Source organism: Camellia sinensis, chromosome 8 (assembly GCF_055761805.1).
Source record: "Camellia sinensis isolate YWXY chromosome 8, ASM5576180v1, whole genome shotgun sequence".
NCBI lineage: Eukaryota > Viridiplantae > Streptophyta > Magnoliopsida > Ericales > Theaceae > Camellia > Camellia sinensis.
The window spans coordinates 65,687,994-65,699,732 of NC_138968.1; the positions used below are offsets into that span (position 1 = coordinate 65,687,994).

The window sequence follows — 11,739 nt, forward strand, 5'->3', positions numbered from 1 at the left end:
GTCAAGAATGGGTTGAAAATAAGGGTTTATATTACCATTTTTGTATGTGTTTATATGTTCTCTTGGTCGGGTTGTGTATAGTAGGAGGTGGTCCAGGAGCTATATTTCAATGATTTTTATGTTTAATGGGATTACAAGGCATAGTGAGCTATATTTCATTTCATTGTTCTATTTTTCTGTTATAGTGAATTCTACTGTTTGATGCAGAGGTCAAAAGGACGTTTGTTGGATATTTTGCATCCTGCACCTCTTTGTTGGCATGTAGAAGAGAGTTTGTCCACATCTGAGTGTCTGGCTAGCAAGTATCTGTCTCTCTCTTGCTAGTTCTACATTTTCATTCAGTTTTGAGACATGGATGGTGGTTGAGCATGAGAAGGTTTGTGTTAAAAAAACCAGTTCTTCTCTTTTGCATTAGACATTGGCAGCATGTTTGGTGTTCTAAGTGCGTGACTAAATCCATCATGGTTGCTATCTGTTTAATTGTTGATTTTGTTTTGTGCTCTAAAATTCAGGTCTTCATTGGTCCTGTTCCATGTCATAAGCACATATTGAAATAGAAACTGACAGCTAACAAATGAATTGCTCTCTATCATTTTTGTCACTCATGGATGGAAGGAAGTATCGCAAACGGCAGTGCTCAAGGATTATGAAATATCTTTTAAGGATTATATGAAATCTTTCAAAGCATACATCTTTGGTGGTATAAAATACATGTTCTCCATTAGTCTTTCTCTTCTCCTTATATAAGATGAACTTGAATGGCATTATGAGAATTAATCAAGTTTTAGATGAGCTCGATATCGCAAAGTTTAAATGATGTCGCAAATTTTCAAAGTGTGCAGTAAATGATGTCGCAAAGTTTGAATGTTGTGAAATTATATTGTGCTTTTGTTATTTAAACTTAAGAAGATGCTATGGCTAACTTTTAAAAGAATTGGTTTGCACGAAAATGTTGTTGAACCATATCAATTTGGCATATGATGATCTAAATGTGTCTCAAAATAAAAACCTGGTTGTGAATCTTAGAACTTTTTGAGTGACTTTCTATTCCTTGCTGGACGACCCTCTTATTTTGTTCTTGCAGTCTCAAAGCATTACACAAGAAATTAGTCATGGGGGATATTTTGCAGAGGAAAAACAACACAGAAGATACTTATGGAGATAACTATTGGTGTTGTGACAATCAAATTGTCCAGGCAGTATGGACACTAGTCCCCATGTGTGGTTTGGATGATGGGAATAGTTTTATGGCATTGGTGTCTGATTTTATATCTAGGGTATTATTTTTATTTTTATTTCAATGTCTTTGTTATTGTTTGTTGTCCATTGTTTTGTGTTGATACTGAAATGATTGTGTACTCTTTATTGTGACTGCAGGTTGGTATTGGAGATCCTTATAGCGTTGTTTTTCATCTCCCTGGAGTTTTTATATTGCATAAAGTTGATTTTTGATGTTGTCTCTCAGTATGGTAATACATTTATTCAGGCCTATTGTACAAACTTTTTTTTTTTTAATGAAAATTCTGATGAGATGATGTCTATCAATGTAGCAATAATTTCTTGAAATGTAAATTCTTATGGTTGGTCATGATAAAGATTTCTCTGTTTACTACTTATGGTTGGTCATGTAGTATTTGAATTCTCTTTCCCCACGCTCTGTTTCCTTTTTTTATTTATTTTTATTTTTTAACACTAATTTGGCAAGATGGCGAAGCATGTGCTCACTTGCTTAATGTTCTTGCACCAGAACATGGTAGTGCCACCACATTGGATACTAAGGATCCTACTGAAAGAGCGAATCTGATTCTTGAGCATGTAGAGAGAATGGATTACAAAAGATATGTCACTCCAAAGGACATTGTTGAGGGATCGGCAAATCTAAATCTGGCATTTGTTGCTCAAATATTCCAGCAGAGGTCGGACTAATTGCTTATGCATATTTTGGCTTTTCCCATGATTTTATCACTGTGGATTTCTTTGTAATTAGTTTGTGAATTTCTTAATGCAGGAATGGCTTATCCATGGACACCAAAAATGTCTTTTTCTGAGATGATGATAGATGATGCTCAAACTTCTAGGGAGGAGAGATGCTTCCGACTGTGGATTAACAGTCTTGGAGTTGATTCATATGTCAATAATATGTTTGAGGATGTCAGAACAGGCTGAGGTTACAATTTCCTTGCCCTATTTTTGAGTGCTTGTTAATTTTGTTTGATTTTTATCCCTCTTACATGTAGATGGGTTATATTGGAAGTTCTTGACAAAGTTTACCTAGGATCAGTAAACTGGAAGCAAGCAACAAAACCTCCCATCAAGATGCCTTTCAGAAAAGTTGAGAATTGCAACCAAGCTATACGGATTGGAAAGGAATTGAACTTCTCTCTTGTGAATGTAGCAGGAAACGATATTGTATAGGGAAACAAGAAACTCATACTAGGTTAGTGCACTTTGACACATGCTATTGGGCTTATGTGATAACTACGTTGAAGAAAAGTTTTCTTGAGTCACAATTTCTTGTCATATATCTGCTTTTAGTAGACTTTGCTCAGTTCTGCATTTATTCTTTCAGTTTCATTTCTACTTAGTTACTATCTTCTGTTTGAGCCAGAACCTTCATGCATCTTGAGCAGGGCGGGGTAAGAAAATAATATTAATAACCAAGTATTTTTTTTCTTGTCCTGTCATGGGCCACATAGCATTTGTGTGTTTGCAATACAGTTGTGTTCTGATATATGCATAAGATAATATGATTAACAGTTGTGCTAGACCAAAGCCTCATCTCTTTTAATAGTACTATGGGCGGTCAAATACTTCTATTCTAAACATATTGTAATAAATTCATAATTGTTATAGGACTTCATAATGTTATGAGTGTTTGAATTGCTGATTAACCGAGCTAATAATGGCTTTTTCAGGAAGAGAACCTGTCAGCTATGAATACTGATCCTTGGTATTCTGCCTATCACTATTCTCATCCTCCTTTGTTGAAAGACTTGCTGCAATCGATGAACTTGACAAGAAGGAAGACTGAAAACGAACACAGGCTACCTAAAGCCAGTGAATGCACTTTCTAGTCCATTTTATACTCTTTTTAACTTGAGCATTTTCAAGCTTTAGAAATCGTTGGTTTTGAGTTTCGCCGTATGAGTCCTGTTGAAATTGACATTTCTCTGTTCTGGTATTAAATTCCACACCCAACAAAGGTAAGGCTGAGTTATGGGGATTTTCTGAGTTAGGTAAAAAAAATTACAAAAATGAACAGGAAATAGCTTAATGTAATTGAGTTGCTTTATGTATTATTCTTCTGCATGCTTCATGTCAGTTTTTCAAAAATGAAAACGAAAACACTTCTTGTCTGCCATGTTGTATCCTGACTTTCCTAATCAAAGGGGCATATCTTGTTCTTTACAAGTACTTTTCAGATATTCCTAGGTAGTAGTCATACTTGTGTGGAGCTGGTGAGACTTGTGGGTTGAGTGACGTTGAGCATATATATATATATATATATTTTCTAATGTTTGTTGTGCAGATTGGCAAGCTGGTACATATTGTGAAGGAATTTTTTGTTTGGTGGGTTGAGATGAATGTAAGCATATATTTTGTAGTGTTTTATGTGTGAGTTGAGTGTGTGGGTTGAGTGGCTAAGGACTATATTGTGTGTTTGTTCTCAACCTGTTTTGTTCTTTCCTTTTGGTTCTCATTGGTGGTTGTTATACTATTCAAAATGGGTCTCTCATGTGTTCAACACCCCCATAGACCCTGTTATGTGGCGGTTGAACATGTGTAATCCTATGTTTGAGTGGTTAGTTCTAGTATGGAGCTTATTTTATTTATTATTTTTTTTGGTTTTCTTTTTTACTGATATCAACTTCTTTATGTTGCCTTTCAGATTGAACTGAAGACTGGACCAGTTGATTTTTGATTTCCTACAACCAATTAGACCAGACACTGTTTCACTCACTACATTGAGTTTCACAGGCACACTTTTTTAGTATTATATCATTTTGAGGCATTCATGAATGAATGGGCTCTATATGAAGAGTTTTAAACATCTTACCAACTTATTGTAGAACTAAGTAATTGCCTTTTTATTTTTATTTTTATTCTTCAATCAAAAACTGCAGGTGCTTAGTAGCAAAAGGAGAGGAGTCTAGTGAATGTCACAGATTTGCCAAATATTACTAGTCCCTTTGCCTAGGTGAATGGGTGAGTGCCATTGCTGTTAAAATAACTTTTTTCTTGGTTTGTTTTGACTTGGCAATTTCTTCTAGTATGTTTGGATGCATTATGGTAAATAGGCTTAATGAGTTATATTTTGTCCTGTTTGCACAGATGATGAACTAACTACAATTATACTAAATAATAAATTTCACTTTTATGTTTCTTGATTCCTTAATATACTAATATTATGTGGCTTGGCAATTTTATTTTATAGTTTAGAGTATGTGCTTATATGTTTACACCAAGCCTTGATGAATCAGTTTTCTAGATAGAATAGCTACTTTATTTATTTATTTATTTTATTATTATTATACTTTTGAAAGGATTGAAGTGCTAGTTAAATTTCATTTATGATAAAATTCTTCAGTTAAAATGATATTTGATTTGTAGAAGCAAGAAATGCTTTTAGTGCATGCACATATATTTTAAGGCTAGTGATGCTTTGTGAGAAAATGTTGAGCAACTAAAAATAATATATTGATAAACTGAGTTATAAATTGGATTGGTGTGATTTGGTTCTTTGTTCCCATAGTTCATCTGGGCTCATAATATTGGTTAACCAACTCCCTCGGGTTTAGGCTAGGATTGGGAATGAACTTAAAAATGGAACCAATTTAAGACTTCAACAATCTTACTCGTGAAAACAAAGATAGACTTTCACTTATAAACATCCATTTTCAGAAAGATTTGGGATTGGATAGCTTAGATACTGTGGAGATTGTAAAGGCTCTAGAAGAGGAGTTCAAGCTAGAGATACTGTGGTCATTTTTTAGTTATTTTTTCCATCCACACCCTCTATACTTTGAATTAAGATTATTTGTTCTATGCTTATACAGAAAGCTTTATGCAGTCATATGTGATCCAAGTGGACCTCTTTATTTTTGCAGCCAGGGATATGCATATGGTATGAGAAGTTTCCAGATCTCAAATTCAGAGATTTGTTTCTTACATGAGAAAGCTGTGCAGGTAAAAAAATAGGGAATACAGTCCCTAGTCTAGTGGTAGACTTCTTCAATGAAAAGTGTGCAAGACCGAGGAATTAGTGACTATTTAGGCTGCATTTGATGTTTGGGATATGTCGAATTAGTGACTAATTTGTTTGTACATTATATCCCAAATTTGTTCAACTTGTGGTCTTTGGACCATGTCTCTTTAAGGAATCAATTTCTTCCTTTTTCTTTTTCTTTTTCTTTTTCCTTTTACCTGATGAATTTTTCAGTTCTCTTGATTGTGAATCAATTTATGTCTTCATGATGAATTTTTTGATCAAGTATTATTTTCTCTATGTGCCTGCAAAATTTGTTTATACTATATCTTTGGTGTGTTCTTATTTTGGTTTGCTGAATTAACTTTTTAGTTTATTCATATGCATCAGTGGTTTCTGAATTAATTTGTGTTTTCATTTTTCAGGTCAGAAATTTTTTGGAGAGATGCAAAATATGGTCCAAGAATTAAAGAACTTAGTTTTTTAAGTTTTTTCATATTTTAATATATGTAAGCACAGATAATTTTTTTTATTAATTCCTTTGTATATAGTTTTGAATATTTAATTTCCATTTATGAAATATATGACGTTATTCTATTCAATATGTGGTTATGATTCAAAATATAGTATATAGTGTGTATTACATTATTCAAATGTGCATACAAAAATAATATTGATTATTTTTCAAATATGTAGCACCTTTTTTTTACCACAGATTTTATTAGTTATTAATCACACTTAAAAGATGTGATCTAAATGTTATTAATCACACTTAAATGATGTGATGTAAATATTTTTAATCACACTTAAAAAGTGTGATCTAAATGTTATTAATCACATTTAAAAAGTGTGATTAAAAATGATCATTTTTAATCACACTTCCAAAGATCACACTTAAATGGTGTGATCAAAATATTTTTAATTACACTTAAAAGGTGTGATCTAAAGTTTTTAATCACATTTAAAAGGTGTGAACTAAAGTTTTTAATCACACTTAAAAGGTGTGATTTAAATATTTTTAACCACACTTAAAAGGTGTGATCTAAATATTTTTAATCACACTTAAAAGGTGTGATTTAAATGTTTTTAACCACACTTAAAAGGTGTGATCTAAATATTATTAATCACACTTAAAAAGTGTGATGAAAGCATTTTTTAATGACACTTAAAAAGTGTGATTAAAAATGACTATTTTTAATCACACTCCTAAAGATCACACTTTAATAAAACTTAAAAGGTGTGATTAAAAAACATACATCACACCAAAAAAGTGTGATCTTTATCTATATTTGTAGTAGTGATTGTTTTCACTTCAGAACACAAAACAGAGTTTTGCACAAAATTGAGGCACAACTAACCTTCTTTAGGCCCAGCCAGGCTTCAATGAGGGCCAGTCAGTCCTCAATGTTTGGTCAGCAGTGTATTTTTGCAGAAAATAGAGGGCAATGGCTGAGGTGAAACGGAGCAAGCCTGAGGCAGACAGAGTTGTTCTTGAATATTGTGCATGTACATGCATGCAATCCTCGTGCATCGTCGATTACATTATCACCATCGTAATTAATTTAATTTAATTTTGTTTCTTGTAATTAGTCTTGTTAGTTATTAAATGTTGTAATAATTATGGTTGTCCCTTTGTAATTGTTGTACTTAATTAGTTTAAATAGCAAGTTTATTTATCCTTGTTGTAATAGCATAGTTAGATAGTTAATTAGCCTCGCTTATTCATTCATTCGGCTTCATAATAATTAGTTTAATTCGGACTTTCGGACTTTGATTCGCACTCTCTTGCACGAGGCCAAATGTAATAATGTGTATGTCTTCCAACCCCACATCTTTCTCCTTTTTACTTACTCGCTTACGATGGTTAGAATAGGGTATCACGTTTCATTAGCATTCTTATGCTTTGCATCCATTGTCTTGCATGCGTATAAGGTTCGGCTCATCATACTAACTCGATATCAATGTTTAAATTCATTACTTGAATACGTGCTCTCTTGTATGTCTTGAATGAAATCATATGCCATGCTCATAACCAAGCATATAAAATACATAATGTGTGTGTTGCATTAGTCATGTTGCATTTAATTAGGAACATGCATATTTTTCTAATTATTTTACTTTGTTTTGGCTCGGAGTACTAGATGAGCTTTTGTTTTCTTTAGCATGATTGCATCGAATGTTTGTGTTGCCATATCAAAGCATGAATATCATGAGGCTAATTGCTTAAATGATATAATTGTTTAAATGCTTATGGATGAAGGTTAATTGCTTCGATTGGGATAGTTTGATTAAATGTCTATTTTAAAGCCCACTTTTTTTAAGTGGAAAATTCCAAAACAATTTTCAAACGAACATAAAATCAAATGTTCCAAATTTGCAAATTAGTCTATATTTGTTTGTGCGCATCACATAGTAAAAGAGCTAATAAATCAGAACAAGAGTATATAATGTAAATAAGAAACACATCATGATTAGTAGAGGCCGATCTTTGATCGGGCGAGTGGGGTGCTCAATTCATGACCTTTCCCTCTCATACCTAAGTTCCCAAGCCGAGACACTTTGGTGATGACGGACTAATGGCCTTTGGCACGGGTCTCGGGTTTTTTTAAATTTTCCAAAAATATTTAGGTAGTGACTCTGTAATCTAGCAATGCAATCCATTTTTGGCATTGATTCAAACATTGATTTTCTAAAAAGAATTTTCAGATTTGGACGCTTTTTGTGTTTTTACTATTTCACATTGCACTTGTGAAATCAGATTCAAAACCACAAGTGGGGCCTGAACTATAAGGCTATTCGCCTAATCCTCCTGACTCTGGTCCAGAGTGCTCGACGGGGAACTGCTTCGTCGGAAGCAATTTGAAATACTACCTTTCAAAAAGAAAATAAAGCAAAAAAAAAAAACAACAATCGGCAAACACACAACACCTCGGTTTAGACAAGGACAACACACAGTTGAAATCATAAGCTGGATGACTGTACTCAGATACTAATTTATGCCCCAAATTTCTGCCTGAAAACTGATACTCTCAAACTGATACCCAGACTTGCAACTGATACATACATTCCTACAGAGTCACACTCTAAAAGCACATATCAAGCAAGTAAGAGCCAAAACACCCCTATGGTGGGGTAGGGTTTCCTTGTCCTAATTTCGTTACGAACCAGGGATTCACTACGCAAGCAAGCAGTTTCAAATAAACCTATATTCGGGTGAGCTACTTGTCCCAGTTTGGAACAGTCTTTAAGGCTTCCGATATGCAACTAGGTCAATTGGTCAAAACGGGTGCCGCAACAAGACTACCTAATATACCTCTTGCTCCTAACACCGAGAAGTGAAAGGAGGATCAAACGGTACAACGGTAGTCTAGATCCAAGGTTTGTGTTCCTATCGTGGCAGAGCCCGTAACCGGTCAGCCTTATGGCACACTTTTCCAAGCGAGCCTCCGGCAAACCGTTCAGGAATAGCAGATGGCAAACACTGTGGCTTAGGCGCACCGATGCAAATGCAATGCAAAGAAACACATAAGTGTGAATAAAACATCATATCATGAGTTCGAGTCCAGTTCTCTAAATACCCTGCAGAGTCGCCAGAAACTGTAGCTCGACTTTCTTTGCGCCGCCCTTTCAGAGAGCTCGAATTGGTCCTACAATTCGGACTCCTGTCACGGTTCTCAATCTAGTATCACAAAGTGCAATGTGAAACTGATAAACACCAAAGAGTCCAATCCAGCAAATCTTTTTGGAAAATCGATTTGAAATCAAATAATGCCAAAACTAGACTACTTTTCCAGATTATAGAGTAGCCAGCTAAATATTTTATTTTTGGAAAATTTAGGAAACCCTGACTCCTGCCAAAGGCCACGTGTCCGTCATCACCAAAGTTGCATTGGCTCGGAAACTTGGGTACGAGAGGGGAAGGTCCTGAAATGAGCACCCCCGATCGCCCGATCAAAAGATCGGCTTCAACTAATCATGATCTGTTGTTTTATAAACACATGTGTTCTTATTCCGGTTATTAGCTAACTTTACTATGTGACGCACACAAGCAAGTATAGACTAAGTCGCAAGACTTGGAACGAATTCAACTCATGTTTGTTTTTGAAAATAGTTTGAATTTGCCACTCTTAAGTGGGCTTAGAAATGCGGATTTGCCACCTCAAGTGGGCTTTAAGAAATGATTTGCCACTTCGCAATGTGGGCTTAAAACTCACATTCGTTAAATCATTCCACTTCAAGCAACAAAGCCTTCATCCACAGGCATTCATGCAGTTTAGCAAATAAAGCACATAGCCTCATGGCAAGCATGCTATCATGGCAACACTCACACTCATCCAAGTATGCTAAAGCGTGAAACTTACCGAGTACTCCAAGCCAAAACAAAAGCTAGTTAGAAATAATGCATAATCCTAACTATGCTAGATGCCTAATGCAACACATGCAATAATGCAATTAATAGGCTCGGCTACTAATATGGCATATGATTAGATTTGATAACATGTTTTGAAACACGTATTCAAAGAAGTGTATTGAAATTGCGATGCAGTTTGAATGATGCGCCGAGCCTCGGTGCATGCAAGACAAATGAATGGATGCAAACATGCGACCATAAGGTATGCTAATCAAAACGTGCCCTAATCTAACCATCGAAAGCGGATAAATAAAAGGGAGAAAGATGTGGGGTTGGAAAACATGCACACACACACACACACACTTATTACAACATTATCCCCTCACGAAGGAGGGTCCGAATGAATAAGCTAAGCTACACTAAGCTAAGCTAAGCTAATTATTACAAAATGAACTAATTAACTATTCTAAGCTAATTAATTACAACACAATTGAATAACTAGCTATGCTAAGCTAATAAAAATACAACACTTGAATTGAATAATTAGCTATGCTAACTAACTAGTAAAGTGATTTAAACAGCCTCGAGGGACGAGGGATGCATGCATGCCCGGTTGCTCCACATGAAGATGCCCTTGCCTTGCCATCGGATGCCTTTGTTTGCACTAATTTGATCTCTGAAAATTGCACCAACTTCCAGATTGCCTCTGCTCCAACACAGGAACACATTTGTACAAAAATTCACTGGTGGCCAGTCGGCCACAAAAAGTGGTTGTTGGCCACCTCAACTGGTCGATCGGCTAGTTTAAGTGGCCAGTCGGCTACTTCAAGTGGCCGATCGGCCACCCCCTTTTCTAGACTTCTGCTTTTGCTGCAGCAGAGAGCAAACAGAGGCAAAGCAATGCATTTTCAAGAAATGTGTGTCTGCTACCCTCCTTATCATCTTTCAAGCTCAAAGAAGTGCAGCTCTTGGCTCTCAAGCCACCAACCAAGCATTTTCATGCATGATGGCCAAAGAACCAAGCTTGTACAAGGTCAATGAATGCACAAACAAGACCAAAACAACCACCACCCTATCATGCATGATCAAGGGTGACAGTGACCAAGAAAAATGACATGTTTCATCACTTTGAGTATGAAACGTCCCATTTTCCTTGTATGTGGATTAACGTCCGATCCAAACACATGCAATGCAACACAACAAGCTTATCTTGTTCATGTTTTACTTTGTTCATTTCGTTTGCACATTTTACATTACCAAATGATTCTTTAACCGGTTAAGTCCAAGGTGATTGTCCTCTAATGAGAGAGAGGCGCAACCAAAGGATGACTTAAGACATGAGAGAGATCATGCCGTTTGTGAAGCCTCCTGAATTATGTATTCACTTAAAAGACCCTAATATTTGAATTATTTTCTTAAAGCCCCTCGGTTACTTGAATTAATTCGAATCTTGTCGGTTAGCATTACTTTTTTTATTTTTATCGAAACAGGCATTACCCTAGCCGGATTAGGTTCCCTAACCTAATTTAATCCTACCTAAGTTACATGTATTTAACTCCTAGCCCTCACACTTTATTTAAACTCTAAACTTACCTAAGAACTAGTACTTGTACTTTGTACCTTGAGTACCATCAATCTTGTAAGATACATATATATATATATATATACACACCTAGAGGAGTGTGGCTAGAACCTAAAATGATTTAAATAATAACCCCATCACACTTCCCCGAGGCCGGCCACCATTGGGAAAGGAGAGGAGCCAATTTTCAAGAACCACCATCATGATGTTCTAGGAAAAACAAGACCTAGTACCCTAGACCTAGGGTGATGTTTTCAAAACAAGTTTCCTTTCAACTAAGAATCAACCAATTGTTGCATAATCCTATGGTTCAACTCCAAAACCACCTCTATCCCATTAGATTCTAAGCAAAATCCTACCTTTTCCGTCCATTTTTAACTAATTGGCTTTTTTGTCCTTTTACACCAAAATCCTCTATAAATACCAACACAGCCCCCCTAGCTTGCAAGCACATATAACACTCACCCACACACACACATTTTGGTTAGAGAGAGGGAGGAGAGCAACAAAGAGAGGTCTAGAGGAGAAGAAGGAGGAAGAAGAGAGCTTCTTGTGCAAAGCTTAGTAGGTAAGCCACAAACACAACCTTCTCTTCCATTT

General features: G+C 35.6%; 1 long non-coding RNA gene across 2 annotated transcripts; it reads left to right on the forward strand.

Annotated features, from left to right (window-relative positions):
* The first annotated feature begins 1,901 nt into the window (after window positions 1-1,901).
* On the forward strand, window positions 1,902-5,691 carry LOC145796962 (uncharacterized). 2 transcript variants are annotated; one of them, XR_014337770.1, is made up of 6 exons: window positions 1,902-1,916; window positions 2,009-2,437; window positions 2,916-3,203; window positions 3,530-4,206; window positions 5,109-5,187; window positions 5,632-5,676. It is a non-coding gene; the product is annotated as an uncharacterized LOC145796962 (long non-coding RNA). The 2 variants fall into 2 exon arrangements; XR_014337769.1 differs by having other exon boundaries at window positions 2,916-4,206; window positions 5,632-5,691.
* The last annotated feature ends 6,048 nt before the right edge of the window (window positions 5,692-11,739 follow it).